At 47.3% G+C, this 10,825-nt stretch overlaps 1 pseudogene; it reads left to right on the top strand.

Annotated features, from left to right (window-relative positions):
• LOC124019619 overlaps nt 1-10,825 on the top strand; it is a 153,137-nt pseudogene that overhangs the window by 86,655 nt on the left and 55,657 nt on the right.

The following is a 10,825-nucleotide window of genomic DNA, read 5'->3' on the forward strand; positions in this document are numbered from 1 at the left end:
GTTGGCAGCAGCCACTCAATGTTAGTGGTGGCTGTTTAAAAGTCTGAAGGCCTTGAGATAGAAGCTGTTTTTCAGTCTCTCGGTCCCAGCTTTGATGCACCTGTACTGACCTCGCCTTCTGGATGATAGCGGGGTGAACAGGCAGTGGCTCGGGTGGTTGTTGTCCTTGATGAACTTTATGGCCTTCCTGTGACATCGGGTGGTGTAGGTGTCCTGGAGGGCAGGTAGTTTGCCCCCGGTGATGCGTTGTGCAGACCTCACTACCCTCTGGAGAGCCTTACGGTTGTGGGCGGAGCAGTTGCCGTACCAGGCGGTGATACAGCCCGACAGGATGCTCTCGATTGTGCATCTGTAGAAGTTTGTGAGTGCTTTTGGTGACAAGACGAATTTCTTCAGCGTCCTGAGGTTGAAGAGGCGCTGCTGCGCCTTCTTCACGATGCTGTCTGTGTGGGTGGACCAATTCAGTTTGTCTGTGATGTGTACGCCGAGGAACTTAAAACGTACTACCCTCTCTACTACTGTCCCATCAATGTGGATAGGGGGGTGTTCCCTCTGCTGTTTCCTGAAGTCCACAATCATCTCCTTAGTTTTGTTGACGTTGAGTGTGAGGTTATTTTCCTGACACCACACTCCGAGGGCCCTCACCTCCTCCCTGTAGGCCGTCTCGTTGTTGATGGTAATCAAGCCTACCACTGTTGTGTCGTCCGCAAAGTTGATGATTGAGTTGGAGGCGTGCGTGGCCACGCAGTCGTGGGTGAACAGGGAGTACAGGAGAGGGCTCAGAACGCACCCTTGTGGGGCCCCAGTGTTGAGCATCAGCGGCGTGGAAATATTGTTGCCTACCCTCACCACCTGGGGGCGGCCCATCAGGAAGTCCAGTACCCAGTTGCACAGGGCGGGGTCGAGACCCAGGGTCTCGAGCTTGATGACGAGCTTGGAGGGCACTATGGTGTTAAATGCCGAGCTGTAGTCGATGAACAGCATTCTCACATAGGCATTCCTCTTGTCCAGATGGGTTAGGGCAGTGTGTAGTGTGGTTGAGATTGCATCGTCTGTGGACCTATTTGGGCGGTAAGCAAATTGGAGTGGGTCTAGGGTGTCAGGTAGGGTGGAGGTGATATGGTCCTTGACTAGTCTCTCAAAGCACTTCATGATGACGGAAGTGAGTGCTACGGGGCGGTAGTCGTTTAGCTCAGTTACCTTAGCTTTCTTGGGAACAGGAACAATGGTGGCCCTCTTGAAGCATGCGGCAACAACAGATTGGGATAGGGATTGATTGAATATGACATCATCATAGCCTTATCCACTGGTGACATCTTCATAGCCTCATCTACTGGTGACATCTTCATAGCCTTATCCACTGGTGACATCATCATAGCCTTATCCACTGGTGACATCTTCATAGCCTTATCCACTGGTGACATCTTCATAGCCTTATCCACTGGTGACATCATCATAGCCTTATCCACTGGTGACATCATCATAGCCTTATCCACTGGTGACATCTTCATAGCCTCATCTACTGGTGACATCTTCATAGCCTTATCCACTGGTGACATCATCATAGCCTTATCCACTGGTGACATCATCATAGCCTTATCCACTGGTGACATCATCATAGCCTTATCCACTGGTGACATCTTCATAGCCTTATCCACTGGTGACATCATCATAGCCTTATCCACTGGTGACATCATCATAGCCTTATCCACTGGTGACATCATCATAGCCTTATCCACTGGTGACATCATCATAGCCTTATCCACTGGTGACATCTTCATAGCCTCATCTACTGGTGACATCTTCATAGCCTCATCCACTTGTTGACATCATCACAGCGTTATCTCCGTGGTGACATCATCACAGCCTTATCCACTTGGTGACATCATCACAGCCTTTTCTACTCGTGACTTGCATTCCCCAGCACATTCATAGCACACAGTCTGTGCAAAACTATTGTCTCACTGCTGATTCATACACATAGGCAATAGACTGAGACCGATTGAATAAGGACGACTGAAGAGATACTTGAGTAGAGTGTTTGCGGCACAGGCTTCCCCAGATGATCTTGAGCTACTTTTATGTTATTGAGTAAAATAATAACAGGTGGTGTTCATTATATTGCTGGGACCAGGATGCAATTTGCATGGACAAATGGAGTGCAACACATCACTTTCCCAAAACAGCACAAATAAAAAGCACCCAATGGTAGAATACTGAGAGAGAGCCCTCCCCTACCAGTCAAATCTATCAACATGTAAATTAAAGTTAGAACCCCCACCCCCACACTACCACCACCCGCCACATCATCACCATCATCACCACCACCACCCCCACACTACCACCACCACCACCCGCCACATCATCACCATCATCACCAGCACCACCCCCCACACTAACTCCACCACCACCCGCCACACTACCACCACCACCACCTCCCACACTACCACCACCCCCCACACTACCACCACCCGCCACATCATCACCATCATCACCACCACCACCCCCCACACTACCACCACCACCACCCGCCACATCATCACCATCATCACCAGCACCACCCCCACACTAACTCCACCACCACCCGCCACACTACCACCACCACCACCCCCACACTACCACCACCCCCACACTACCACCACCCGCCACATCATCACCACCACCACCCCCACACTACCACCACCACCACCCGCCACATCATCACCATCATCACCAGCACCACCCCCACACTACCACCACCACCACCCGCCACATCATCACCACCACCACCCCCCACACTACCACCACCACCACCCCCACACTACCATCACTGCCACACCATCACCACCACTACCAAAATCAAATCAAATAAAATACAATGTATTTATATAGCCTTCGTACATCAGCTGATATCTCAAAGTGCTGTACAGAAACCCAGCCTAAAACCCCAAACAGCAAGCAATGCAGGTGTAGAAGCACGGTGGCTAGGAAAAACTCCCTAGAAAGGCCAAAACCTAGGAAGAAACCAAGAGAGGAACCAGGCTATGTGGGGTGGCCAGTCCTCTTCTGGCTGTGCCGGGTGGAGATTATAACAGAACATGGCCAAGATGTTCAAATGTTCATAAATGACCAGCATGGTCGAATAATAATAGGGCAGAACAGTTGAAACTGGAGCAGCAGCACGGTCAGGTGGACTGGGGACAGCAAGGAGTCATCATGTCAGGTAGTCCTGGGGCATGGTCCTAGGGCTCAGGTCAGTTGAAACTGGAGCAGCAGCACGGCCAGGTGGACTGGGGACAGCAAGGAGTCATCATGTCAGGTAGTCCTGGGGCATGGTCCTAGGGCTCAGGTCCTCTGAGAGAGAGAAACAAAGAGAGAAGGAGAGAATTAGAGAACGCACAAAGGACACCGAATAGGACAGGAGAAGTACTCCAGATATAACAAACTGACCCCTGAGAGAGCCCCAGTAAGCCAGTGACTCAGCCCCTGTAATAGGGTTAGAGGCAGAGAATCGCAGTGGAAAGAGGGGAACCGGCCAGGCAGAGACAGCAAGGGCGGTTCGTTGCTCCAGAGCCTTTCCGTTCACCTTCCCACTCCTGGGCCAGACTACACTCAATCATATGACCCACTGAAGAGATGAGTCTTCAGTAAAGACTTAAAGGTTGAGACCGAGTTTGCGTCTCTGACATGGGTAGGCAGACCGTTCCATAAAAATGGAGCTCTATAGGAGAAAGCCCTGCCTCCAGCTGTTTGCTTAGAAATTCTAGGGACAATTAGGAGGCCTGCGTCTTGTGACCGTAGTGTACGTGTAGGTATGTACGGCAGGACCAAATCAGAGAGATAGGTAGGAGCAAGCCCATGTAATGCTTTGTAGGTTAGCAGTAAAACCTTGAAATCAGCTCTTGCTTTGACAGGAAGCCAGTGTAGAGAGGCTAGCACTGGAGTAATATGATCCAATTTTTTGGTCCTAGTCAGGATTCTAGCAGCTGTATTTAGCACTAACTGAAGTTTATTTAGTGCTTTATCCAGGTAGCCGGAAAGTAGAGCATTGCAGTAGTCTAACCTAGAAGTGACAAAAGCATGGATTAATTTTTCTGCATCATTTTTGGACAGAAAGTTTCTGATTTTTGCAATGTTACGTAGATGGAAAAAAGCTGTCCTTGAAATGGTCTTGATATGTTCTTCAAAAGAGAGATCAGGGTCCAGAGTAACGCCGAGGTCCTTCACAGTTTTATTTGAGACGACTATACAACCATTAAGATTAATTGTCAGATTCAACAGAAGATCTCTTTGTTTCTTGGGACCTAGAACAAGCATATCTGTTTTGTCCGAGTTTAAAAGTAGAAAGTTTGCAGCCATCCACTTCCTTATGTCTGAAACACATGCTTCTAGCAAGGGCAATTTTGGGGCTTCACCATGTTTCATTGAAATGTACAGCTGTGTGTCATCCGCATAGCAGTGAAAGTTAACATTATTTTTTCGAATAACATCCCCAAGAGGTAAAATATATAGTGAAAACAATAGTGGTCATAAAACGGAACCTTGAGGAACACCGAAATTTACAGTTGATTTGTCAGAGGACAAACCATTCACAGAGACAAACTGATATCTTTCCGACAGATAAGATCTAAACCAGGCCAGAACTTGTCCGTGTAGAACAATTTGGGTTTCCAATCTCTCCAAAAGAATGTGGTGATCGATGGTATCAAAAGCAGCACTAAGGTCTAGGAGCACGAGGACAGATGCAGAGCCTCGGTCCGATGCCATTAAAATGTAATTTACCACCTTCACAAGTGCCGTCTCAGTGCTATGATGGGGTCTAAAACCAGACTGATGCATTTCGTATACATTGTTTGTCTTCAGGAAGGCAGTAAGTTGCTGCGCAACAGCCTTTTCTAACATTTTTGAGAGTAATGGAAGATTCGATATAGGCCGATAGTTTTTTTTAATTTTCTGGGTCAAGGTTTGGCTTTTTCAAGAGAGGCTTTGTTACTGCCACTTTTAGTGAGTTTGGTACACATCCGGTGGATAGAGAGTCGTTTATTATGTTCAACATAGGAGGGCCAAGCACAGGAAGCAGCTCTTTCAGTAGTTTAGTTGGAATAGGGTCCAGTATGTAGCTTGAAGGTTTCGAGGCCATGATTATTTTCATCATTGTGTCAAGAGATATAGTACTAAAACACTTGAGCGTCTCTCTTGATCCTAGGTCCTGGCAGAGTTGTGCAGACTCAGGACAACTGAGCTTTGAAGGAATACGCAGATTTAAAGAGGAGTCCGTAATTTGCTTTCTAATAATCATAATCTTTTCCTCAAAGAAGTTCATGAATTTATCACTGCTAAAGTGAAAGGCATCCTCTCTTGGGGAATGCTGCTTTTTAGTTAGCTTTGCGACAGTATCAAAAAGGAATTTCGGATTGTTCTTATTTTCCTCAATTAAGTTATAAAAATAGGATGATTGAGCAGCTGTGAGGGCTCTTTGATACTGCACGGTACTGTCTTTCCAAGCTAGTCGGAATACTTCCAGTTTGGTGTGGCGCCATTTCCATTCCAATTTTCTGGAAGCTTGCTTCAGAGCTCGGGTATTTTCTGTGTACCAGGGAGCTAGTTTCTTATGAGAAATGTTTTTAGTTTTTAGGGGTGTAACTGCATCCAGGGTATTGCGCAAGGTTAAATTGAGTTCCTCAGTTAGGTGGTTAACTGATTTTTGTCCTCTGGCGTCCTTGGGTAGACAGAGAGAATCTGGAAGGACATCAAGGAATCTTTGTGTTGTCTGTGAATTTATAGCACGACTTTTGATGTTCCTTGGTTGGGGTCTGAGCAGATTATTTGTTGCAATTGCAAACATAATAAAATGGTGGTCGGATAGTCCAGGATTATGAGGAAAAACATTAAGATCCACAACATTTATTCCATGGGACAAAACTAGGTCCAGCGTATGACTGTGACAGTGAGTGGGTCCAGAGACATGTTGGACAAAACCCACTGAGTCGATTATGGCTCCGAAAGCCTTTTGGAGTGGGTCTGTGGACTTTTCCATGTGAATATTAAAGTCACCAAAGATTAGAATATTATCTGCTATGACTACAAGGTCCGATAGGAATTCTGGAAACCCAGTGAGGAACGCTGTATATGGCCCTGGAGGGCTGTAAACAGTAGCTATAAAAAGTGATTGAGTAGGCTGCATAGATTTCATGACTAGAAGCTCAAAAGACGAAAACGTCATTTTTTTTTGTAAATTGAAACTTGCTATCGTAAATGTTAGCAACACCTCCACCTTTGCGGGATGCACGGGGGATATGGTCACTAGTGTAGCCAGGAGGTGAAGCCTCATTTAACACAGTAAATTCATCAGGCTTAAGCCATGTTTCAGTCAGGCCAATCACATCAAGATTATGATCAGTGATTAGTTCATTGACTATAATTGCCTTTGAAGTAAGGGATCTAACATTAAGTAGCCCTATTTTGAGATGTGAGGTATCATGATCTCTTTCAATAATGACATGTTTAGTTTTGCCCAACCTAGGTCGAGGCACAGACATGGTCTCAGTGGTGATAGCTGAGCTGACTACACTGACTGTGCTAGTGGCAGACTCCACTATGCTGGCAGGCTGGCTAACAGCCTGCTGCCTGGCCTACACCCTAATTCATTGTGGAGCTAGAGGAGTTAGAGCCCTGTCTATGTTGGTAGATAAGATGAGAGCACCCCTCCAGCTAGGATGGAGTCCGTCACTCCTCAGCAGGTCAGGCTTGGTCCTGTTTGTGGGTGAGTCCCAGAAAGAGGGCCAATTATCTACAAATTCTATCTTTTGGGAGGGGCAAAAAACAGTTTTCAACCAGCGATTGAGTTGTGAGACTCTGCTGTAGAGCTCATCACTCCCCCTAACTGGAAGGGGGCCAGAGACAATTACTCGATGCCGACACATCTTTCTAACTGATTTACACGCAGAAGCTATGTTGCGCTTGGTGATCTCTGACTGTTTCATTCTAACATCGTTGGTGCCGACGTGGATAACAATATCTCTATACTCTCTACACTCGCCAGTTTTAGCTTTAGCCAGCACCATCTTCAGATTAGCCTTAACGTCGGTAGCCCTGCCCCCTGGTAAACAGTGTATGATCGCTGGATGATTCGTTTTAAGTCTAATACTGCGGGTAATGGAGTCGCCAATGACTAGAGTTTTCAATTTGTCAGAGCTAATGGTGGGAAGCTTCGGCTTCTCGGACCCCGTAACGGGAGGAGTAGAGACCAGAGAAGACTCGGCCTCTGACTCCGACTCGCTGCTTAATGAGGAAAACCGGTTGAAAGTTTCTGTCGGCTGAATGAGCGACACCGGTTGAGCGTTCCTACAGCATTTCCTTCCAGAAACCGTGAGAAAGTTGTCCGGCTGCGGGGACTGTGCCAGGGGATTTATACTACTATCTGTACTTACTGGTGGCACAGACGCTGTTTCATCCTTTCCTACACTGAAATGAACCTTGCCTAACGATTGTGTCTGAAGCTGGGCTTGTAGCACAGCTATCCTCGCCGTAAGGCGAGTACAGCGACTGCAATTAGAAGGCATCATGTTAATGTTACTACTTAGCTTCGGCTGTTGGAGGTCCTGACGAATCGTGTCCAGATAAAGCGTCCAGAGTGAAAAAGTTGAGGGAAAAAAAACTAAAATATAAACGGTAATTAAAAAGTAAAAACCGTAAAGTTGTCAGGTAGCAAAATAGGTTGGCAACAAAACGCACAGCAACTCGAAAACAAGTCTGCAAGTTGTGACCAGAAATGACGTATTAGACCACCGTAGTACCACCCCCACACCATCACCACCACTACCAGCACCACCCCCACACCATCACCACCACTACCAGCACCATCCCCCACACCATCACCACCACTACCATCCCCTACACCATCACCACCAGTACCAGCACCACTCCCCACACCATCACCACCACTACCAGCACCACTCCCCACATCATCACCACCACTACCAGCACCACCCCCCACACCATCACCACCACTACCATCCCCTACACCATCACCACCACTACCAGCACCACCCCCACACCATCACCACCAGTACCAGCACCACCCCCCACACCACCACTAACAGCACCACCCCCACACCATCACCACCACCACCAGCACCAACCCCCACACCATCACCACCACTACCAGCACCACCCCCACACCATCACCACCACTACCAGCACCACCCCCACACCATCACCACCACCACGACCCCCACACTACCACGACCACCACCCACCACATCATCACCATCATCACCACCACCACCACCCCCACACCATCACCACCACCACCCCCCACACCATCACCACTACCCTCCCACACCATCACTATCACCACCAATCCCACACCATCACCACCACCACGACCCCCACACCATCACCACCACCACCATCCCATCATCACCATCATCACCACCACCACCACCCCCCACACCATCACCACCACCACCCCCACACCATCACCACTACCCTCCCACACCATCACTATCACCACCAATCCCACACCATCATCACCACCACCATCCCCCACACCATCATCATCATCACCACCAAAAGGTTGCTGGTTCAAATCCCAGAGCCATCTAAGTGAAGAAATGGCCAATGTACCCTTCAGAAAGGCACTTAACCCCAATTGCTCATGTAATTCGCTCTGGATAAGAGTGTCTGTTAACTGACTAAAATGTGACTAAAATGTGTTACGTTGTGATTGTATTAAATGTGACTGTTCTGCCTTGCCACTGTAATTGAGGCAGTTGTCGACACTGTTTGTGTTCCAAGAGAAGAAGCTCTTGGAGGAAATGCTAAGCTAAATTGTCTGAACAATTGGGGACGAACAGCCTCAACCTATTAGATACTAAAAATTACAAAGTGGTGGCTATTTTCTCTCTGGTTCTCTGTGAACTTCTAAAATACCTACTGAAAACATCTTGCCAACGCTCTCTAAACACTGTTTGTCCTACGGTTTACAAATACTCAACAAATGTTCTGAGAATGTTTCCAAATGTTCTGTCAATGCTGCCTCTGCCATCAGAGCAGACACAGAAATCCAGCAAGGGCTGTCATTGTTCTGATGGCTCACTGTCTGTCTCTGTTATGACTGTTACAGGACAGCACTGTCTGTCTCTATTATGACTGTTACAGGACAGCACTGTCTGTCTCTATTATGACTGTTACAGGACAGCACTGTCTGTCTCTATGATTATTACAGGACAGCAGTGTCTGTCTCTATGATTATTACAGGATGCACTGTCTGTCTCTATTATGACTGTTACAGGACAGCACTGTCTGTCTCTATAATTATTACAGGACAGCACTGTCTCTCTCTATAATTATTACAGGACAGCACTCCCTGTCTCTATTATGACTGTTACAGGACAGCACTGTCTGTCTCTATTATGACTGTTACAGGACAGCACTGTCTGTCTCTATTATGAATGTTACAGGACAGCACTGCCTGTCTCTATTATGACTGTTACAGGACAGCACTGCCTGTCTCTATGATTATTACAGGACAGCACTGTCTGTCTCTGTTATGACTGTTACAGGACAACACTGCCTGTCTCTATTATGACTGTTACAGGACAGCACTGTCTGTCTCTATGAATATTACAGGACAGCACTGCCTGTCTCTATGATGATGGTTACAGGACAGCACTGTCTGTCTCTATTATGACTGTTACAGGACAGCACTGCCTGTCTCTATTATGACTGTTACAGGACAGCACTGCCTGTCTCTATGATTATTACAGGACAGCACAGTCTGTCTCTATTATGACTGTTACAGGACAGCACTGTCTGTCTCTATTATGACTGTTACAGGACAGCACTTTCTGTCTCTATGATTATTACAGGACAGCACTGTCTGTCTCTATTATGACTGTTACAGGACAGCACTGTCTGTCTCTATTATGACTGTTACAGGACAGCACTGTCTGTCTCTATTATGACTGTTACAGGACAGCACTGTCTGTCTCTATTATGACTGTTACAGGACAGCACTGCCTGTTTCTAATATGATTATTACCATACTATTACAGGTTACATTTTGGACAGGGGTCAGTGTTGGATACTATTAGGCGTCAACAGTCAGTGCTTGAAATACCCCTCTGAATGGCAGAGCTTTTAAACAGGCTCTAATACCCTCTGAATAGCAGAGCTTTTAAACAGGCTCTAATACACCTCTGAATGGCAGAGCTTTTAAACAGGCTCTAATACCCCTCTGAATAGCAGAGCTTTTAAACAGGCTCTAATACCCCTCTGAATGGCAGAGCTTTTAAACAGGCTCTAATACTGTCCCTCTGAATAGCAGAGCTTTTAAACAGGCTCTAATACCCCTCTGAATGGCAGAGCTTTTAAACAGGCTCTAATACCCCTCTGAATAGCAGAGCTTTTAAACAGGCTGTAATACCCCTCTGAATGGCAGAGCTTTTAAACAGGCTCTAATCCCCCCTCTGAATGGCAGAGCTTTTAAACATGTGGAGGGATGGGAAGGGGTGGGAGGGGGAGGGAAGGGTCTGAGGAGAGGAGAGGAGAGGAAGGGAGGGTTGGGATGGGGAGAGGAGGGGAGGAGTGGGATGGGGAGGGGTGGGATGGGGCGGAATGGGATAACTGTTCTCCAAGCCAAACAATCGCAGAATTCACAGCCGCTCCTGTTGCTATGGTTACCTGCAGCAGGTTGCCGAGCGAGGACGGTTCCGTCATCAGCACTGCCGAATCAGAGAAGCTCAACTCTGGTCGGGGCTGGCGGCTCAGAAAGTCACAGCACAGCAGAAATTGACAAAGGAGGAGACACGCAAGAAGAACGGTGAGACCAGTACACACACAC

Source organism: Oncorhynchus gorbuscha, unplaced genomic scaffold, assembly GCF_021184085.1.
Source record: "Oncorhynchus gorbuscha isolate QuinsamMale2020 ecotype Even-year unplaced genomic scaffold, OgorEven_v1.0 Un_scaffold_643, whole genome shotgun sequence".
Classification (NCBI taxonomy): Eukaryota; Metazoa; Chordata; class Actinopteri; order Salmoniformes; family Salmonidae; genus Oncorhynchus; species Oncorhynchus gorbuscha.